The sequence below is a fragment of the Anoplophora glabripennis genome, unplaced genomic scaffold (assembly GCF_000390285.2).
Source record: "Anoplophora glabripennis isolate ALB-LARVAE unplaced genomic scaffold, Agla_2.0 scaffold149, whole genome shotgun sequence".
In the NCBI taxonomy this organism is placed as follows: domain Eukaryota; kingdom Metazoa; phylum Arthropoda; class Insecta; order Coleoptera; family Cerambycidae; genus Anoplophora; species Anoplophora glabripennis.
In genome coordinates this window covers 231072-255304 of record NW_019416248.1, presented here as the reverse complement: position 1 = coordinate 255304, position 24233 = coordinate 231072, and the positions used below count along the sequence as shown (strand labels likewise).

The 24233-nt window shown below is 32.4% G+C and overlaps 1 protein-coding gene across 2 annotated transcripts in view; it reads right to left on the bottom strand.

Annotated features, from left to right (window-relative positions):
- Positions 1 to 24233, bottom strand: part of LOC108911727 (collagen alpha-1(XV) chain-like) — a 233900-nt gene that overhangs the window by 87774 nt on the left and 121893 nt on the right. The window lies entirely within an intron of this gene.

Genomic DNA, 24233 nt, shown 5'->3' with positions numbered 1-24233 from the left:
CCTTCTGTTTACTCAGCTGCCGGTTCAATTTCGAGATCTACGAGGGAGATATGGACTGAAAATGGCAGATTATAATTAGATGAGTTACTGTTAGTTTTACATGAAATAGTTAATAGATATTTTCTCTCCTTTACCCTGTAACTTCAGAAAATGTCTACATTTGTATTCCTGTTATATCTGGATTTTATTTTGCAATGCCATCTGGGCAAAAATACTTGAGACGAGTAGAAGTTTCCTGTTTAGTTTATTACATAACATGCAGCAAAGTAATAGACGTTTTTATTATTGAAGGAAATTTCTCAACGGGTGGCACCACTGTTAACGAAAAGCTTGTCTTCCCTCGTCTTCCTCGGCTGTCAACTTCTTGAGGCGGGGTACCTTTGACTTTATTAAATGTGAATTAGCGACGCAAAAAATAAATAACTTCGATTTCGATTTAAGTATTCATCAGAACCGTTTATATTTTATTTTTTTCTTGATAATTATAATGATTTTCACCTGAAAAACTCTATATTTCATGATACGCGCGTATCCGATGAAATTTTACAGCGGTAAAGCAGAAGACCGTAGATGAAAGAGAGAACAATAAGCAGAAGGATAAATAATGGGGCCATTTTTTACCTTCAATCTAATCTTGGCATCTGTAAAGAAGTAAAAAGGATACAACGCTCTTACCATTCTAAGTTTGTAGTGGGTAACTTGTTAGGGGTGAAATAGTGTAAAATTTGAAATTGGACGGACGTTGGATAAAGGAAAACGTCTTTCAACGAAGAAGAATTGAAATTTTATGCCCTTCAAATGATATTTTGTTTATTGGGGAAACCTCTCGTGAAAGTACGTTTTTTTGTATCCTTAACACTGTTGTTGCATATAAATATTCTAACTTAATTTTATGCTAACCACTGTGTGCAACTTACATAAATATTAAAATAATAAAACCTATCTTAAAGGTAAAATATTTCCACTGAAAGTGGCTTTTCTGATTCAGCGGGACTTTAATTAATTGATAACGGCTTCAGGCATACTCCCTCTTACGTAATTGAAAAAAGTATGTGGAGAGAACATCTTTCATAATACACTGCTGTAATATACAAGAATACTTGTAGCCGAAAAATTATTCTTTCAACATTGCCAGCTCATGATAATAAATTTGTTTTAGCTTAGGAAGGCAATATGTTATAAAACGTAAAATTACAATGTAAGAAGATAAAAAGAGCGTAAGTAATAATCTCAAGCGCAATAAACTAAGCTTTGTCTTAACTTTAAAGTCCTAAGAAATGAATAAAAAAAAAGTAATAATTGAAATATCTGAAAAACCACCAAATATGTCTAAATACCTTAAAATCTTGGAGGTTAACAGTCAGTGATCGCGAGTCAAAGGTCCATGACCCTTAATGACCTTGAGGAATAAAAGGTCGATTATCCCGGGCAGTAAAAGGCCAATGAGCCCAAGAAGTGAAAGGACAATGACGTCTGTGGAGTCAAAAATTATTCGACTTCGAAATTAAAGGTCAAAAGTCAATGATCTTCCAGGTCAAAGGCCAACGGCCCCGAGCATAACCCTGCGGTCAAAACTGATAATTTTTTAAGGATTCTAAGATATTATGCATTTCAAGGTTGTTTTGGGTAATTTTGTTTTATTCTGGAGCTTTTTTATGTGTTTTGAAGCATCGTAAAACTATTTTGTTGTATTTCCAGGTATTTAGAAGTAATTTCGAGCTTTCGTAGTGACACCCTGTCTTCTAATTCTAATCAGATCCCAGAATTAAATGAATAACGATAGGGATCTGCTAAAATTTTTATTCTTTTATGAAATCTTTCCGTTTCGACATATGCAGTAAGTTAAAAAATTCAATGGAGTATTCGTTCTTTCTACTCGTTATTCTCCTGTAGTTGGTCAAAGTTAGTTTCGGCTCATTTAGCGCACCAACCTTAATAATGCAGAAATGTATTTACGGTTTCGCAGGCGTTTGATTTATCGACTTGTGCGCTTTTGCAATCGTCGGTAATGGATACTTCATATCATTATTGATTCCGGTTGTACCCAGATTGAGTTCACTGCCACAGATCTGGTATTTCTTTCCGAAATGTACAGTTCTTACTGTATTACCGTTTCCCGAATTTTTTTTCTCGTTTAAACAAACAATTCAAGTTCCTTTAGATCCCAGGGAAGGGATCTTTGAAGGGATACTTGAAATTTATTCTTATCATTGTTCCACTAACAGAAGTATGAAAGAGGTCATCGAGCAATTTTTTCCTTATAAATTCTATATCTGCGATATACAATGTTATAGTCAAGTAAAGAAATTCAATGGCCAATGTGTTGAACTAATGCTTGAAAAAACCGCATAAAACGTGGATTATAGCCGACGAAATGTTTGCTATGAGTACAATTGAGGGGATAACGGAACCTGTAATGATTACATATGTGGATCTCGTGTTGATAAGGTAAACCTCAGGATAGGTCACAGAATGTTACTATAAATAAATGTAACGCCAGTTGACCAAATACGTTTGTTGAAATAACGTTTCTCCGTACACATAGATCTGTTTAATATAGAGGGTTTGTATACAGGCTCAACACACCAGGTAAAATCGGATGTTTGAGTGCATGAATACGGAATTTGTTATTGCAAATTTGATACTTATGAGAAATGTTGACTAATCTCTTCATATAAAGCTCTTGTTTTCCTATAGGTATAGGTTCTTTTTTGTTATTTCAATCCGAAGAAATTTTATTGGACGAATAATATTTATCCTAAATAAAATCCTTATTGTTTAAAAATATTTTATCAAAAGAAACACGGGAAGCAAAAGCAACACAGAAATTTACGTATGCATAAATTCAAATCAAAAATGCTAATCAAGTACTTTACTAGGTTTATACCTTCGTAATGAAATACATTTACTACCTTTTAGTGTTAAATGAAAATATAGGGCGTATGTGGTTGTATGTTAATGTTTCTGTTTAATAGGTGCTGTAATATTTCAACGAATATAAACTAGGGTAAGAACTTTGGGGTTAAATATAGTATGTAGATCTCAGCAGTTACAAATGTGTCTGTGCAAAGACAAAGTCTACTCCCACGAGAAAAAAAATATTCGTAAAAAATCGTCTGCATATCAAAAATTTTATACTTAGCATAGATAATGCACCTTGTGAGTTTCTCAGAATGCCTGTTGGTCTAAAAAACATATTAGTATTTTTAACATAATTACTTTGATTAAGCGGTTTAGAACATTGTAAACATTAATTGTATTTTTCAGCGTCGTCCTCAAAATATTGTTCTATTTACGCCCAAATGCAGCTATATACATTTTTAATCGACGTGCGTTCGATAAATTTAAAGCAGTATTTACCGATTTTGTTTATAAACGCTACGAATACTACTTTATTTCGATGCACGAGAATGTTACAGCTGTCAATTTAAATCGTATTTTTAATTTGAACACGCGCATAAAAACCAATGACACGTTAAATCAGCCAATATGCCCGTCCAATCTGTTCCTGTTACACAAAAAAAATGTCCGGCTTCTTTTCCTATTCCATGGCCCTAAATACGGACATTGAAGTAATGTTCTTAAACTTAAAATAAAACATCGAAAGTAATAAAAAAATTGCATTATTTAATTTAAAAGTAAAAGCTCCTTATAAATAAATATGTTATCATCTAAAATTGGTATGCGTAAAATTTTCCATATTTTTTTTGTGTATTGACCTTTTAAATTAAATTGGTCCAATGTTAATTAATTAATATTTTTGAATTCAAGACATAGTATATAAAAACACACGACAAGGGTTTTAGAAAATAGACTGTTTCGTTAGGTACAACATTTACAAAACAAAATTTCATATTATTAAACAATGTTTAAATTTGCGATAACGACTACATTTTGTATAATATTATTATTATTAATATTAGATTAAGTAAAAGCAACTTCGTAAACTTAACTTTAATATACACTCTTGGAATTCATTTAAATATTTATTTGCAAATTGGCAAAACACCAACAATATAACTACCATAAATATATCTCAATCTAATCGTGAGTGCATTTCTGCAAAAGTCCTGTTTAGTAATGATCAAAGTAAGATATTTCTGGAAAAAACTAACCTAAAAGTTTGGCACCAGTAGTAAGATAACTAAAAATACTTTGTTTTAACTCGGAGAACATACGAGGCTTGCTTTTGATCTATTTATCAATAAAATCAGCTGCAAATGTATTACGTCAAGGCACTGACGAAACCGTTTCCAACGAGAAGCTGGCATATTTTTCAAACCTAGTCTATAAAACTTTCAGCTAGGAACTTCAATCCTAAATTCTACACCGAAAGTAAACTAAAATATTAATCAAAAGGAATCTTATGTAAACCGAAGTGTTAATCATTTAAAAAATTGCTTACATAATAATAAATGTGATTAAGTACCTGATGATGGAAGCAGTTAGGTTACAAATATGTGTAAAATTTTATTTTAATACGAAATTACTTAATTTATTTATCGCCAAAAAAGCATATGAAATATGATTGAGGGTTACTTTTATGTGTTCAATTTCAATTTTACGCATTTATATTATTATTAACTTGTTCGTTTGAAATATTTCTTTTATTTTTGTTGAATTTGCACTTTCGTTGCACACAAAACGTACTGTTAAGATATCTACCATTTCACTATTCCTTTAAGCCGCCTTATTTCCCTTGAATACATTTAAAAGTGCTTAAAAGAGATATACCGTCCGTGAAAGTAACAAATCTACACAAATACGTCGATGAGTCAACATTGCGTTGTCCGTTCCGTCTGAGAAATGGTTACCGCATATTTTTAAACTATAACTTCTTGAAAATTGAAAATCGGATGCATATTACACAAAATTTCGGTACTATTTTCAGTTTTTATTAATTAAAAGAACGATCAACTTGTAGTGTTAGCAAATTACACCCCTAACGAGTAATAGCCTGCCCTAAATCTGTTAAGAAAATAGACATTGTACTCTGTCTGTTCCCAAGACAAATTGTAGACTAAGGAGTGCGAAACAATTAGAAGCAGACGTCGACTTAACAAACTTATTTAAATATCAGGCAAGTAATTAACTTTCTTATGCTATATTAAGCCTGTGTTTTTTCAGCGTATTAGAAAGTGTAGCGGAAAGTTTCAGTAGCATGCAACGCGGAAATTAAGGGAAACGGAATAGTTTGTTATATATATAAATCATAGTTATAAATTACTGCACAGGACAGGATAGATTTTTTCTAGGAAGAAATTTGAAAAAATTGGGAAATTTCACGCTTTTTTATGCGCTATCAAGCAGGTAGATGTTATAACCAACCAGTCGGCAAGAATACCCTTTCTATGATTCCTGATAGGATTGCACAGTTCTTGAAACTAGAACATCCTGAAACATATACAGGCCATTCATTCCGAAGAACATCGGCAACGTTACTGGCTAATACAGAAGTTGATGTATTAGCAATCAAGAGACATGGTGGGTGGAAATCAGCCACAACTGCAGAAAGTTATGTTGCTGACAGTTTAAGTAACAAAAATGTAGTTGAAAGTTTTTAATATCAACATTTAAATAGCATATCAGTAAATATTTTTGCTGGTATTAGACCATGTTATTATTAAAAATAAATTACCTACCTGCGAATAAAATTTAGAGAAAGGTCTGGATTATTTTTAATAAATGCAGGAAGTATTACAGCATCATGCATGTTATTCATTAATTTTCTGTCTGATAATTGTAATCTCAACTATGTGTATTACACATGACGTCGATGCATTTCGCTGTTGATTATATTCATGTTGCGAATGCAAAACAAACTTTTTTAATCATTGCGCGCTAGATAGTATTAATGCGAAATAAATTAATATGTTTTAACTATGTTTCTATGAGAATTATTATATTCAACAAATTATTGTCTAAAACGAGTCCGTTGCAAATATATGCGTACGAAAAAGGTTTATTTGAAAAAAGCTTTCCTATTGCATATTTTTTATTCAATTAATTACCTCACTTTAAAGTATCTGCGTATGCAAAAGTTTGGTGAATGTCTATTCAAATAAATGAAGTGCGTTAAAAATAAATATACTTACTCGTATCTCGCGAAACGTTGTCTCTATAATAAAGTAAACCGTAGAATTATTTTCTTACCGAATTTTTAAAATAGCTGACGTATTTTTAGCCATGGAACATTTTTTAATTATAAGCTAAATACATTTTATTAATAATCGCTAGAGTATGAAGCGGTTATTGATTGACTTTACCTCATTATATCTTTGCATGTGCGATAAAAAGCTTGACTATTATAAATTAGTTGCTTGAATTTCAGTAGGTGTAATAGAATGAATATTTTCATTATTTTGGTGTTTTAGGAAAGAAAAATTATCCTTAGTCTAATAATTACTGGTAAAATTACTTCAAGGTTCGCAACTTTTTTCAAATTATTTTTTCCCTGGATTTCTCAACAATAAAAATTTTGTAGTTCAAATTGATTTCTATTTTATTAAAATAAAATAAACATTTACCTAATAACACAATATAAAATATCTAATTTAATTAATTACTTACTTTGTTACCACAGAACTCACACACACAGAGTCAAATCCAGATATAACGATCAATGAATGTTAGTTCCTATGATATGTAATCATGTTTAGGTATATTTTTTAAATAAATAATAATAAATATTAGTCTTTTGTTGCATCAGAGTAGATTCATATTTCTCTTCTTACTACTATGTACAATAAAAAGTTTAAAAATATATTAACGTAGTATTGTCTCTGAATATACTTTTTCCAACGCGTTTGAATAGCGGCAATAAATACAAAAACGTATTTTTAAATTTATTCAAACATGCAGCTGCGAGACTGCAATTCCCACAAACCGCAACAAACATACCCTCACGTATCATTCTGCCAAAATATATAAACAGTCAGTGAAATGTATATTTTCACCATTGTAAAATTACACCACCACACACAAAAAAAGTTGTCTGAAATGTACATGCGACATATGATTTCCGATGTATTTTCGCCCGCTGAACACGAATCCGGAGTCAGAATTGCTCCATCACCCTTCAATTTGATGATTTGATATTTTTGTTGCACTTTCGTTGCACACAAAACGTACTGTTAAGATATCTACCATTTCACTATTCCTTTAAGCCGCCTTATTTCACTTGAATACATTTAAAAGTGCTTAAAAGAGATATACCGTCCGTGAAAGTAACAAATCTACACAAATACGTCGATGAGTCAACATTGCGTTGTCCGTTCCGTCTGAGAAATAGTTACCGCATATTTTTAAACTATAACTTCTTGAAAATTGAAAATCGGATGCATATTACACAAAATTTCGGTACTATTTTCAGTTTTTATTAATTAAAAGAACGATCAACTTGTAGTGTTAGCAAATTACACCCCTAACGAGTAATAGCCTGCCCTAAATCTGTTAAGAAAATAGACATTGTACTCTGTCTGTTCCCAAGACAAATTGTAGACTAAGGAGTGCGAAACAATTAGAATTTCCGATGTATTTTCGCCCGCTGAACACGAATCCGGAGTCAGAATTGCTCCATCACCCTTCAATTTTCAGCAAAACGCTGAAGAATCTTCTGAAAACGGAAAATTTTCATTTTTGCGCTTCTTATTTTTAGGGGATGAAAACCACCTCTCGTGCTAAACAACTGAATAAATATAAAAATAGGTGTTATGTAGACTAAAACCATATCTTAATATTTAGAATAAATATTGTTTTATATTGTGGGTTAAAATTTACGTTATTTTTTGTAAAGTTTCAACCCTTAAAAACCATCCTTAATGATAAAAATATAAAATTAATAGTTCCTTTGACACTAAAATATTGTTATGGCGCATATATTATAGATAGTTTATGGTATAAATAATTTATTACAATATTTCAACCCTTACAAAACTACCCCTAATAACAAAATATTTCAAAAAATAGTTTTTAACAGTTTGAAATGATTTGATAGTACACACGGGATAAATTAAATTCTATTAGCTGTTAATAATACAATTTATAATTTATCGCATTGTTTGAACCGTATTAAAAACCACCCCCAGTGACAAAATATATAAAATGGCTTTTAAAATATTTGAAGTGAATTATAACGCCCTTATAGTGTTTATCAGATCACTGGGTTTCTTGGACATGAAATTTCAACCAGCCGTATCTCAGCACTTATTGCACCTACGTAAATCGAAAATTACACAATTTTTGTCTTTTTCTATAAGCTTCATTTTCTTCATGATGTTTTTTTCACAGAATGTCTATTTTCCGAGTTATTCGAGAAAAACTATAGAAAAACGTCTGTTTTTTAATAAAAAATTTACATTTTCAATCACCAATAACTCAGAAGATATTGACTTATCGAAAAATGTTCACAAGATACTTTTTACTTAAAATTGATTGTTTTATCGATTCCTGGGGTTATTTTCAATATTTTACTTTTCACCCCTAGGCAAAAGCGCTCATCGGCCTATATACCTAAATTTTGCTTCTTGAGCTATTTTCGACTTATAGTCCAAATTTCACGACAATCAGTTCTATCCGAAAGAATTCGGAGGGGGAAACCCTTGGTTCCCTGAACTAAAAAAGGAATGGCACACAATAAACACTTTTTTGGAGAAGTAAAGATCGCTATTGTTTTACTAAACAGGAAAAGTATATCGTTGATTACAAATACTAAAAAAAGTAGTGTAGTTTAGCTATGGAAATAGATAAACAAACAAATTAACTGTCAAACGTAATGAGAAAGAAAATGTGTTTTCAGTATTGCTGACGGAAATTGGATGATTTTTCTAAACGTTAACTGTAGTTAAAGTGCGTGATATAGTAAAGCTTATGTTATTTTTTTGTCTGTCTTTTTCAGTGTCAGGTTTCTGATTGGACAAAAAATAATCTGCGACTTATCTTTTGGTTCCATTTTTCAATTTTTCCGTTTTCATACCAATTTAATGGTACAAGAGCAGATCAAAGCTATTTTTCGCTCGACCTTCCTTTGAAGATTTGCATCGTTACTTCGCGAGGGTTGTTGCGCTTTGAACGGCGAAAAGTAAACAACTTTTTTACAGTCCGGAGGGACACCTACCTGTCTGAGTTTGGCCGGTATCGGCTCCGACGAGTTGCCGGCTTGGAACCACCCCGTTAAAGAACCAACGGCGAGGGCACCGGCGAGCACTAGCAACGTGAAGCACAGAGCCACCAGCAGCCTGCTCTGGCTGGAAAGTACCATCGCCATCGCGAAGTAATCACATCACACCTCGCCGACGAGAGGGACGGTTCCAGCAGCGTGGGAAAAACAAAGGGACTCGGGCCCCGACCGAGAAATTAACATGCAAAGTTCCATAGCGCAAGAAGTTGCGAACTTTGAAAACCGTCGCCAGCGCTGCTGGTGAGCGGGCCTCGTACTAACGGCGTTAAGCGTCGGACCGCTACTGTGTCGAAGACGCGACGACCCACGCCGGCATCGCGACGCCCGCTCCATCCCGTCTGCGCACTACAATGATACGTACAACATCGAAATAAATTAACTAATTATAACCGGAGTTGTTTCAAAAAGTGTTGTTAAGGCCTGACGACGCTGGCCCGGCGCAGATAAAAGGACGGGGGGAAGTTTTCGAATAAAATAAAAGATCCAGGCCGTTGCTTGGACAGTAAAAAGTTCAGAGGGCGTCCTCTTATCGTGGAGTTTATAGGATCTCATTTCCCGGCGAGGCCGGCTTGATATCGGCAAACGCTTACGTTTATCTGCAATCAAACCGGGCTGGTTCTGGATGTATCCTGGATGGCCACGGGACCGCACAGCCTCCCGCGATCTCTCCCTTCTTGTCCATTTCGGACGATGACGGCCGGCGAGCGTTTGGACTGCACTCAAGTGCAGGCCCTGCGTCGGTGCATTAGCCAAATCGACCGTCAAAGGGATTGCCTATTCCATTATTCCGAAGGTATTGGGGTGTCTCATCCTCATTTGTAACTGCATGGATTTGCATGAAAATTTAGAATAAGGCTCATCTTAGGCTCAAGTTCAAATGTGACATAAGCCCGATTGACGCTTTTTGTTTTTTAGGGGTAAAAACTACCCCAAAGTGAAAAAAATTGAAAAACTTAAATTTTAAGCATTTTATTGATAAAAATCTTGTTCAAGAACAAAGATTTAATAATGTTCCGTGTTCTCGAACATGTTTTATGATATATTCGATCTTTTCGACCCTTTTTTAACCTTTAAAAACTACCCCTATGCAAAAAATAATGATAAAAAAATTACTTTTTAAAGATTTGGAATGATTAAATCGTGTAATTATGTAAAATAAAAGTTACCTTATAGCTAATAAAAGAATTTTTCCCTTTCAACCCCTAAAAACCCTATTGACAAAAATGATAAAAAATTACATTTTAAAAACTTGGAATGCTTTAACGGTGCAATTATTTAAAATAAAAATTCCCTCATTGCTTATGAAAGAATTTGTATCTCATAACACTTTCCAACCCTTATAAATCACCCCTATGCTAAAAAATTATAAAAAATTACGTTTTAAATCTTGGAATGCTATAATTGTGCAATAATTTAAAATAAAAATTCCCTTATATATTGTTTATGAAAGAATATTTTACTTTTGCCATTTTCAACTCTTATAAACTACCCTTTTACCACTATTAATGTAAAATATTTTTATTATAATCGATTTTTAAATATAATCAATCATAAAAAAATTGCTACGCTGCATATAAACTTTTATACATGCTGACGCACACTTGATCCTAACATTTTGCTCCAAAAATGAGAAAGCCTATAACACTAATATTCATTGATATGGTGATATTTTTTTCGAAACTCCCAGCCCAAAAGCAAAAATTATATAAGCGTTTTAAAACTTGAAAAATTACTTTAAAGAAAAATAAAAATACGGTTGTCTCGCAAAAAAATGTAATGTGTATTTTTGATCAAAGTTTTCCCCTGAATTTTTTCAGATTTTTAAAATTGGTGGAACATGGTCAAATAAATTAAAAACTGCATTTTTCGACGTTTTTGGGTCTTTTTCGGCCTAATTCGGTAGCAAGAGCGCTCTACCCCACTAAAAATGAGGGTTTCTTCTCCCTTTATTAATAAAAAAAAGTTTTCTGAATGTTTTTCAGGTTTTTAAAGTCGATGGAAAGTGTCGAATAATGTAAGATGGAATAAAAATTTGAATAACCACATTTTGTGGACGGACGAAAGTCATTTTATTAGTCGTGGCATTACAAACCGGAAAAATACTCATCATTGGTCGGACGAAAACCCACATAGTATTAGAGAAGTTCAAAGGCAGGGTCACTTTAGTGTCAATGTATGGTGTGGAATTGTAGGGCGTTATTTAATAGCGTCCCATCAGTTTTTTGATCACTCTGTACAATACTAAGTGACGACAAATACGATAATTTATAACTCCAAGAATCTAGAATACACTCTAAAAAGCTGTTTCCTTAAAATTATTATTTTTATTGCTAATATTAAATTTCTCCGCTAAGCCTGCATTTTCACTAAAATTGAAACAAACAATAGTCCTAGGTATGCGGAACCTTTAATAAAGTTCACCTATTTTTGTGGTGCTTTCGAAAATGCAGGAAAATACAGGGTATTCCATTTAAAAATATGATATGGTACATTGATATGGTACGCTTTTCCTGGACACCCTGTATATTTAAAAATATCTTTAAATTGTAGCCGTAATCAACCTATACATACCCATCTAAACAGGTACAGGTATAGACACTTTTTGAATAGCAAGTTTCATCGCCTATCTACCAAATGCTGAATCGTAAGTGTGTGTTAACAATTATTAGTCAATTTGTTGCCATATTTCAAAGTCTTTTTCATGTTGCAGTCCTTTTGTGCTACACTTTTGTAAAATAGTGCGTGGACATACCTTACAGCGAGTTAAGTGTGAACAAATAAAAATACAAGCTGAATAACTATTTGTAATTTCTTTGTACTGTTTAAGTTAAACGCAAACACGTGAACAAGTGAAACAAAGTAACAGATAGCCAGCAACTCTTCTTGAATATTCGTCTTTAGTCAAACATCGCGAGATGCAACGTTATCAAACATCAAAACAAATAAAAAAGTTTTGGACACTTCAAGTCGTCTAAGCAGCCGGATCGTTCGACTGTTGTCGCACCCACGGCATACTGATGAGGGCTAACAAGTCCGAAACAGGTATATGTGTGGTGTAATTCACGGGGGATATAGCCCGTGGAAGTAGTTGTTTCTGGCAATATCACTTACCAGAGAGATAAATTATAAAGTAAAGATAAAATCTTATAAAGTATTCCAATCTACTTCCTTTTAATACTGTGTCGCAAATTTAAAATAACTTTCTGCATAAACATTACGTGTTACGAGCAATGAAATAAAAAGTACTCGGCTAAATTTGAGAAGCTTCAAAGAAGTATATCCGCAGAGAGGACCTTCTGGACGACTTGCTAAGTATAGTATTTTCCTACGCCATTAAGATAAGTGAAAAGTAGGAGGTATTTACATAATTGAAACTTTAAATGAACTTTAAATATTTAAATTATTTTAAGATTACGTTCAATCCCGGAAACGTACACAGGTTTAATACCTTATTTTTCTGTAATTTATGAAAACGGAACACGGATACATTGAACTGTTAAAGTAAAATCCGTTTTTTTACGGTCATTGTAGCAAATACAACATTAATTGACTATTTTATCTAAAAAGTCAGTACTTTGATGAAGAAATGTACAGGTATTGCATTAATATTTCATAAATTGCTACTAAAAAGCAACGAAACTCCTTTACGACTCCCCATTATCATTTTAAAATGTATATTCTGGTTTTACAACCGCTGAACTGCAATGCAATTTTCTTTTTCGTTCCAGGGAACACCATCAAATTGTTAGTTTATTGTAACTCGTTCAGTGGGACCCGCACTAACTGAGAGGCGTATTACGCTTTTCCAGACAGAATAAGCTGCTGCTTCGACGTAAATTCGAAAAAAATGATTGTCAGTAGACTGGGATACTTCCAAAGGTGAGAAAAGTAAAACTTTTTGTAGTGACTCGTTTCAAAACCGTAATTAAATGTCGTTCGGTTCGTCGTCCCAATATAAACAATTGCCATCATTCCCCGCCGAATCCTGTCGGCTTAAAGGAGTCACGTCTTTTTTGGAGAAGAGACCGCTCAACCTTTTCAAATATTATAATTTTAAAGTACTCGGAAAGACGCTTCCTTAAAAAAAAGTTAAATTCCATGTATTGGTTCTTGAGATATAAGCGGTCAAAGTTTGTCGGCATTTACCGTTAATTTATAAACAATTTAGCAATAATCTTTGATCCAGTGGCTTCGTTTTTCCGAGTTCTAAACTGGAAAAAAATTTCATATCTATAACTTATCGGCAACATAGATAAATCAGCGGAAAGCTGTCGCTCGCACGCGCGAAATGTGACTTAAAACACGAAAAGTGGGGGAGGGGGCTTTCGCTCCGAGACTGAATTCGGAGGTTTAAAATGCGAAGATACAAAAAAATTGCATTATATCGGCTTCTAATGGACCAATTTCGATCTTTTTTTTAATCCGACGTCTCGCGAGCCAAGGAATTCGAATATCGTAATACCAACTGTCTAGTTTGCACATATTTAGTTGTAAACAAAGTTTATTATATGCTAACGTCCGTTGCCCTTCGTAAGAGTTCGGAACAGGATTGGATTCTGCTTAAATATCCATTAAATATACTGTATATTTTATCCTATGCTATTGCATTTTTTCATTGAAAAAATTTGTTTACGTATATATTTCAACACTGAATATGAATGTATTTAGTTATAATTATTACAATTATTTAAATAATTTTTGTTTAAACAAGTTAAAAAAAATTATTTGGAAATTATTTTTTTTTGTTAAATACTGATAAAATTAAGAAAAAATGGTACTTTAAAATTATAATTTTTGAAAATAATTAAATTGCAAATTGATAGATGTAATCTAATTGTTTAAAAATAAAAAAAAAGAGTGTTAACTTTAAAAATTTACATTTGAAAGGTTGAGCAGTCTTTTCCGTGTGAAAAAATATTCAAGTATTCAGATGCTTTATTTGAGACTGACAGAGCTTAAATTTCATTTCCAGCAGTTGATAATACATGGGTCTTTAGACAAACTAGAATCTGTACGATACTAAGAATCCGAAAGACTTCAGTTTTCTTCTAAAAATTTGAACGATACTGAAATCCTTAAAATTAACACACTTTTGCCGATGTTTTGAATTCATAATCTGACACGTAAGGAAAACATTACGTTAGCATCAACTCTCTAATTGTTTCTTGACTGAGATACTTCAGTTTTGGTAGCCGAAGAGGTATTAAAGTATCGTTAACGGGGTAAGTTTGAAAAGTCGTTAATCGTAAATATGAACTGTGTGAAAATTGTACCGCGCTCGGCACTGTAAATACCGCTTAAATACAAATAATCTACCGGTGTTTGCGATATTAATTAATGGGTCACGGCGTATAATCGATAGATAGGTTTTCTAGGGGCATCGTACCATTGCACTTTATTATTACAACATTTTTTACCTAGTCTTTAAATGAAATACTGTCATTATTAGTTTTTAAAGCTAGATTTTACAATAAAACAACTCTGGCATTCTTACTACCAACAGTTTTCTTTGCGTTGATTTTTAAAGCATGATGTTTTATGAAGATACCACATCTTTAAGTCTATTAACATTCGTATCAGCGTTAAACACATCACAACGTTTAAAAAACAATGAATTTTCGTACTGTCTGCATACATGGATAAATGAATGATGTCAAAGACTTTATAATATTTGAAGCGTACGCAGAATACAATAGTGGACCTAATATGGTTCCCTGTGGCACTCCAAATGGCATTCTGAAAGGTCACCGTCAAGTATAGTTTTCCCTAATTTGTATATAATGTGTAGAAAATGTCTATTATATGTTCATTTGGCCAACAATATATTTTAATTATTTATGTCCTCAAACAATTTTATTATATCGATGGTAAATTTCGTTTTGTTCCGTTTCAAAAGGTCTCCAAAATGCCATGTTGTAATAATATTAATAAACAAAATATCCCTTTCGGAGAGAACCCTTATAATTTTCTCAATAAATACTACCAAAGTTGACACAGGTCCATCTTACGCGAACTTAACAAAAAATCGGGACCAATTCTATTATTCCAAGGACAGTCTCCAGAGTATCAAAGCCCTTTTGATTATAAACCTTAACTATCAATTAATTAACGTTTATTTGGATGATAATTTGGGTACCAGGTTATATGACTTGATTCAATTAGCATTTGGGCCCATCAAGGGTCAGTCTATTTAGAAAGGCCTATGCGGAGCGGGCGGTTTTTCCATTTCTGTCTGATGATATCTGACAGTAATACGTCTGAAGTTTCCCTCGGTTAATTCGTGGGGGTAATATTCATTTAGGGTGAATATGAAATTACCTCGTTGGTTCGGATACTGCCCAGAACGTCGCAATCGGTTATCGATTGAAGAAATTAAATTGTGGATGGAATTATAATATTCAACGCGAGGATGAAATAAATTCGGCGTGTGGGAGTACCTTAATTGGACTACTGGGTGTTAATTTGTTAAAAGTAACACGAAAATTCAGTACAAATTTTGTAACGCAACAAAGCCGTTCCCGTTTCGCTGAATTAACGTGGCTAGTTTTCTACCCGTGTACCATCCCGTCATATCACACCAGGTGTGATGTCAACTGGCAGTAGCGACTTTTTGGAGGCTAACCTCTACTGCGCTTTGTAAGCGTTTGGAACAGGATCGGATTCTGCTTAAATTTAAACTGTTCACGGAGTAATTTTATAATTTACTAAATTATTTTCCACTTCCGTTCTGTAACAATTCAAAAAGGTAACAACTGGCAATTATATTTTTATAAAACCATTACTTCCTACTAGTTTCAACAAAAACGTTTGCTTCAGTGTAATAAAACACTATTCTTCGTATTTCACGAATGAAATAACTCCCGATTTCGAGAGATTTACTTAGAATCGACCTTTTTACTTCTTTCCGCGTAAAATTACAAATATTTATAGGGAAAGTTACACATAATCGAAAATATCCAAACATTTTTTTAGCGCCAGATGGCGTCGTTGAAGTTAACCGATGTTATTTTCAGAGCGCGCGATCTGGGGTTTGTTTAATATTACGTACTGAATTGATTATACCTGTTCCGTTGGTGCTTCTCTTTCTGAATCCGTAAATATGAATTTCCAAATCAAAATAAATACATACTTCTGCATTAGATCCAGTGAATTTAGTTTTGTTTATAAAAAGTCTCTTATATGCGCAAGAAATGTTTTTAAAATAAAAATATACACAGTAAAAATAGTATGTAGTAGTTTTAATATTCCATTTAGGAATAGCTAATGGAACACTACGTTGAGTGATTAAAAAAATAAAATTACTGATTAAATGAAAATCAGACTCGATTCAATTTCCACAATTTCAGATCGCTGATAATCAAGTTAAAGATTGAATGTTAAAACCCATTTTAATGGAAAATGTTATGGTGTTAACGGACATGATTGGATAGAGAGTTAGCAGCTTAATGCGAATGTCCAAAATTGCGAAAGGTCTTATTTAAAATAACTGCAAAAATTCGTGCGAAGTGCAAAATCTGTATAGGGTCTAATACTTTTTTTAATAAAGCTTATTCCTTTAAAGATATTAATTAGAGAAGCAATTTTGAACCGTTTCAAACAGTGAAACTTTTGAAAAAAAATTAAAGGGTCATGCTTTTTGAGCTTCATAATCTTTGAGCTCATAATCATGATTAAAATGGAAAACATTTTTTTTTGAGGTTTTCTCACATTTTTAGAGCAAATAACGTTTAAATTGAATAAAAAAAAAATCGAAAAATTTTCGAAATTTTTTAAGTTTTTTTTTGCGTTAGTTTATAGGGTTTCACGAATGAAATGGAAAAATTATTCTTGGTTAATTTAAGTGAGTTCACATTTCGCGGTATTATGTTCATAAAACTCCATATTCACTTCCATATGATGTTATGTGTCGCATGAAATAATGGAAAGCACACATATAACATCTGACTCTTGAATAGGAATAAAACACGACTAGAAGTTGGAACAAAACAACATATATTTTGTATATTACTAGCATGTATCAAGTCGAGTTTACTAGGAATATGAACGGCAAGTATTATTACGATAGATAAATTTGAGAAGTTCGCATTATTCGTTAGATGCTAGCAGATATGACGTCCCAGCAGTTGATGCTAAATAAACTTCATTTGCAGAAGTCAGAAAATTTTATTTCTGATAAAACTAGATGGAAATTTACGCTGTTGCCAAACGATGTAGAATGGCTGATACAAAATTGACCTCTCTGAATAATATTGCATGCGTACGATTTGGAATTCTACGGAAATACAGTGAAAAACCACTAAGGGTTGCAATTTTCAATCGAGGGTCATAGATGATTTAAATTATCGCTACAAGAAAACCTTTAGTAAGGTAAAGTAACAATCCAAACGGCATCTTTGTATGATCCTCCAATTGTGTGTTATGCACGTTCATAACTCATGGACAACGCCCCCCTAACCCCCCCCCCCTCCCCGAAATTTTATTCCATTTATCTTTCATGCTAAGTGGTATTAGTTATTTAAGGCAGGACACGGTGTGAGGGGGCGTGTTATCTGGGAAAGGAGCTGCGAAAACAAAACATTTATATCCCCCGTTTTTTCCGTCTTGTCACTTTTTATCGTTTGGCGCCCAAACCGTTTCACAGAAACAATGCAGGCCTATTCTCTCGGGGTAAGACGCAAGAAACAGACATTCTTAAGGATGTATTTAGCAAATTTAAAATTTTATGAATAAGGCTAAACACTTTTGTGCAAAGCCCCGTGTCAAATTTAACAAGATTGATGGTAGCGCTGGCGGGAATCATGTCAGTGGATCTAAATTAAAAATATCAAGGGAGACGATCACTACCTTCGAAGGGCTTACAGACATTTTTTCGTAGGGAAGAATTAAAAGGCGTACTGGTGATTGGACGCTCAAAGGATGTTTCAATGAATCTCTGCAGTCTGCAATATTTCCACTCTCTTTTCTTATTTAGTCACTTCAGCACAAAACAGCAATAAAATTAAATCGTGAACAGTTTAAATTTAAGCAGAATCCCATCTTTTTCCAAACGCTTACGAAAGGCAACGTTCAGTTAAAATGACGTAATGCCGCCTTTGCAAAGTCGTTATTACCACCCTGTGTACAACAGATTGTTTTACTACATCATACAAAAATTAGTTTAGTATGAAAAAATAGAAAAATACCTCCCAATAATCCAAACAATTTAGGAGATATTATAAGATTAGATATGAGGTGCAATACAGTTTTCATTTCGAAGCAAATAAAAGGGAAATATACTTCTAGTTGTAAAATCCGCAAATCTATAAATCCCGGAATTTCCGGTTATGAAATGCAGGTAAGCAATATTCTACGAAAATTTATTTCCCCACATAAGATATAAACTGTATTTGAAAATTTGCACATACATCAATAGCCTTCTTGCTGTTGGTTCCGGTTTAAAAGTGCATAAACCAGGAGAAACAAATTTCGTGTTATTTTCTCTTTCGAATACAATTTAGCACAGCAGGAGAGCTCCACTGATTGCAACTGGAAAACCAAATGAAAGAAAATAGACAAAATTAAATGTTAATATATCCCTTAAATTTTTTCCACATACTATTTACTGTAAATTAACTAAATATATGCCACTTTTCGAAACCTTAATAATAATATCGCAATTATCTCTGTTCTTCTTCAACATCATTAAATTTTATGTAAACGTTTTTTTTAATATGAAAATAAAGCAAAAAAATCAAGGTATTACACGAAAAACACTGTTGCAATAATTAATAATTATTAAAATGACCATAAAAATAAAAAAAATGTAAATTAAATAAAAATTAAATATTTCCAAGACTCTTTTTTTATTCATGAAAAAAAAAAAAGTCATTTACATAAAACAAAAATTGAAACAATTATTTAATAAAAATATGGCTAAAAAATGCAATTTTTTAAGTCAATTTTTGATGCTTAAAATTAATATAATCGTAAAAATTATTTAATAGCATAGAAATACAACCCTTTACCAAGAAAATAAGCCGAAAATCGTTTTTTCGATATATCTCAAAAAGTAACAAAGCAATCGATACTTATAAAAAACCAGTCGATAGATATTTTTAAAACCTACAACTTTCTCATATGTAATTTTTCGATCGGAACTATAGTTTTTTAGTTATTTGAGAAAAACCGTTTTTTGCAACTGAGAATTTTTTTGCCATGTTCGCCCTTTTGGATCCAGTTTAAAGAAGAAAAAGCCCAATTTAAAATGTAATTCACTATAGAGTCATTTTTTTCAGGTAATAATTTCTGTAAGCACTTCTCTATATTGCTTGGACTATAGTTGCAGGATATAAAATGACAATAGTGACGTAATAGGTTTAAAAGCTTTAATTTAATTCGTTCTTATGCAAACAAAAGCGATTCAAGCGCCAGCTATGACCAAGAATATGCATGGTATAAGAGGAGTGTTAAAGGATCAAAATATAAAAACATGAAAAATATATATTATCACGTTAATTCTAGACACGCAGACAAAAAACCACAATCGAAATTGCAGTAAAATTACATTAAATCCTGCTTCAATAGTAAACTAATTCTTTTAACGTGAAAACAAGTATGTAGTGAGCTGGATGAACACAATTCCACTTGGTCCATAATAAACAATACACGGATTGAAGTATAGGTGGAAACCCCGATGGTAATTTATATAATATAACAATATGGAATTTCCGTTGCATTCGTCAAGAGTTCACAAATACCTATTCTATTATCTTCGCCTTCGTTATATCTGCAGTACATTATCTATAGGAAAAGCCCAGGCTAAGCTCCTGAAAAGCTTTAGCCAGAGATCCTTTATTTGCACCGGTATGCAAACAGCATACGCATTAAACAGTAGAACAGCTAACAACCTAGAGCTTATTAATGAAAATTTACATGCGCGATATTAAATATAAAGTGTTGCGTCGGAATTATTTGAACTTTAGAATAATCTCGCTTGGTCTTTAAATGGGAGATATTTTAAATTAGCAAAGTTTACCGACATGTTTCAGTAGCGCGGAGGAAGCTGTTTATCATCGTTCACATTTGTAAAGTTTTATTAAACCAAGACAAAGTGTTTTTAAGTAACTAAAAGTTTAATAAATTAAAGTACATTTCAAGAAATCTGCGCCATTGCTCTTAAATTGTCAATTATAAGACCGCAATTAATGAGATTTGTAAAACTAAATCATGCATGCAATAAAGAAAATCGTTGATACAAATTACGAGAAGAACCGGACCTAAAATTGATCCTTGTAGTACCCCTTCATTAACACCAAGGAATTAATATGATGACATGGATACTGTTGACTATGATATGAATGCACATATAAGAAAGCTTATGTAAACGATTTAGACTTTGAAGAATTCAGTAAAAATTCAATTCATATCAACTTTTTTTAACTCATTTTTAAATTAACATTTGAAACTAAGGTCCTTAGAGAGGTAAAAAAAATTGACCAAAATATCTTTGACTATTGTGAAGCATTGTAGATGTCAAAAAAAATTGAAAAAAAAATTTTTTTTTAATTACATTTTTTTTTTACAATAATTAATGGTTTTTGATGAATAAATTATGGATTATTAAAAAACCATTTTTAGATTAATAAAATGAATAAAAAAAGTCGCGAAGTTATGCAAAGCTATTCGAATATCCCTAATTATGCAATTTTTTACCTTTTTTCTAATTTCACTTCGAAAAATTTTTTTTTATCAAAAACCTCTAATTTTGACTTGTAGAGAATACTTTGCAATTTTCAAAATTGTACTTGGATAATCTGTACGATCATTATTTCCCGAGTAATTGATTGTCAAAATCGAAAATGACTTTTTTGCTCTGATCAACAATAACTTGGCGACAAATCATCGTATAGGGCTCCGGACCACTCAAATTGAAGGGAATCAAATTATCTAAAAGAGATTTATGGTGAAATTACCACAAAAAAAACATTCTTACGTCCATAGACCTTTTTAAAGACAAGCAAAAATTTGGAAATTTTTTTTTTCGTTTGTTTTCTTATAATTACTCAAAAACTGCTGTCACTAAAAAAAAATTTACTACCAGATTCGAAAATTAGAAACTTGAAGCTTCAATTTCCTTATTTTTTTTTTCTCTCTAGGACCATTTCCCTTTAAGTTACAGTTCTTTGAAAATCACACAAAAATTTGAGATTTTTTTAATGGTCCCTAATTTTGTGTCTAGTGTATTAGACTAACACTGTGAGTAATTAAATCACAATAAGATAAGTGTTCTATAAGAATCGTATAAGAAAACAAAGATCAAGTAACTGAAGACATCATATTCTTTTTGCTCAAAACCTTTATCAATCCCTGATACCTATCTGTCTATGACTAAAGTAACTGAAAGAATTGTTGTCTAAACCTGCATTGATATTAATAGAGTTGTAAGGATCATGAATATGCTGTTTCACACATTAGAATACGACTATTCATTTCGTTAGATATCTTTACTTTTTTATTTTCCAAGTTATTTATAACCAAGGTTGCTAATTTATCTGCAATATTCAAAAAATCTGCAACAAAAATTATAAAAAAAAGACATACATATTCACACTCGACAAACAAATTTTAAGTCCTCGTTTAGGTATAGTCCAATAGTATTCTATGACTTGCAAGCATATTCGTTGTGATCTTATTAGCATGGCGCTATATTTATTTTTTTAATAAATCCCAATCTTTGTAAAACTTTAACATAGCTGCGCTTTGGGAATTAAACGAAAAAAACAAACCTACTTTCTGATATGAAAACCGGAGATAAGGAAGGGAATACTTTTATTTAATTAAAATATATAAGGTACAAAAATAAACTTTTTCAGAGTTGTTTGTAGCCAAATGGGCCCCTAAAATTGAATTTAAACCCTGTTTATCCAAAAACAACATGATAGCCAGAGAAATATTTTAAATATTTCAAAACACTTCGCAACGTGAATTAAGACAGACGACAGTTTGGATAATAAAAACAGCTCGAAGACATTTAGGTTATTTATAATTTATTTAATTTCGCTGGATAGGAAACTTATGTTTCTACGAGATTAAAATTAATTAGTCTAGTTTCTTCAGAGGCAGTGAACAGTTCCTTGAGTTTCTTTACTAGAGTTGATTAAAGATAAATAAGATGCGATTCCGGTAATTGCAGTATGAAATTCATAGAGCGGTAGAGCGGATATTCTCCACATCAATTTTGACTCATTTATACAAAGACAACTTTAGATTAAAACTCGCTGTTTTCGTCACTAAATGTATTGTTATAAAATTGTAATAACTGAGACAAGAACTCATCACCTACCGACCAATCAGTCCTAAATTCTTTCGCAAAAGGTATAATCACCCTGTGCAGGTACAAAGATAAACTATGACACAATATTAGCGCGCGGTTTTTGAAATGGGGGTCATTAAATCGAAGATTAATGAGAATTCTCGTTTAAACTGAATGTATTTTCTGTGTTTTTGCAAGGAATGAATAATTAGAAGTGTATGCACTAGTTCGGAAGCTCATAAATATCTCAATTAATCATATTCACGAGCTTCAATTTATTACCATTGGTCAGCATCGGAATATTATTTAAGCCCCAACGTCAAACCTTTTTGTCTGTGACAGGGTATGACTTCCAAGTTATTTTAGCGTGAATATTTGTTTTCTAAACTCGACTGGACTTGACTTGTCCCCTCTTCCTGAGTTATGATTAATAATTTTTCAACTAGGCGAACTTTTAAAACAGAGATTTCAGATCAGTTAGCGGTAGAACATATTTTGTGGTAATCAACAATTATCAACAGTATAATAAAGTTTAAATCTTTGTATATCTCAGAATCATAGACCTTCGTATATGGCACAAGTTAAAATAAAATGCCAATTTCTCGAGAACATCATTTCAAGCTTACAATTAAATGCAAGCGAGTGTTGTCAACATGACGACGTCGTTGATAAATTTTACAAACAAAAGAGGGCCTAATATTGAACCTTGGGGAACGCCACACCTCTGAAAGAGGGATTATTTTCATAAAGCAATAAAGTGGTTTAGTTCAAGTTTTGTCATATAATATTTATGCCGTAGATTTTAACTACAGCCAATTTGATGGAGCTGAGGGAGCTTTACGACTGTTTCCAATTTAAATTGTTTCAAGTTTATGCTTCGGAACTATGAAATCTCGGAATGGTACGTTCCGGAATAGCTGAATATCTGTAAACGGCGAGTTATTGGCTCTAACAACTATTACCGAGATTTACGCAATTTATCAAGCTGCCGTACAAAATAAAGTAATTGCCAATGAACTGGTGTTGGCTTATTGCCAATAACATACTTTTTTGCACTGTTAATTACTATGTACAGGTGTAATCCAATACGGCTAAAAAAAGCTCTAGAAAATTTCTTAGACTTGTAGGTATTGCAAAAAAGGCTTGGAATAATTAATATTACGGTTTTGTAGGTTAATTAATAATTGTGTACAAAAGTCGCAAACAAAATACGCGAATACGAATTTGCTAATTTTGTAAAACTGGAAATAATCCTACGTTCTTATATCGTGTTCCAAAATTCACGCAAGATTTGAATTTTGACAGCGTGACAGCTGACAATTCAGGGTAGTTAAAAATGGAGTGCTAGACGAAAGAACAACGCATTTTCATTGTTGATCAATATTTTTAGCCCAGACGGTATTTGTTTCAAAAAGTCCATATTTTTTCTATGCGCATAAAAAAACGTGGGCTTAACTTTTGGTGGTACAATATTTTAAAAAAATTCGAGAAATGTCATATTTTTCTTCCTATTTAATCATGTATCTTTTCAAGAGTTGATTTTAGGGGAAAATGAAAGAGGAAAAGAGAAAAGAGGAAAAACATGTTTGTAATTAAATTTTTTACAAATTATGACTACAAATCGAATGAATCATGATTATTATTTTTTGGGGTCTTTAAATTGGGTATAGGACCTTCATACTTGAAGAAAACTTCATGTTATGTAGAATCATCACACCATATTTCATCAAAAACGGTTCTATAGATTTTGTATAATAATTTTGC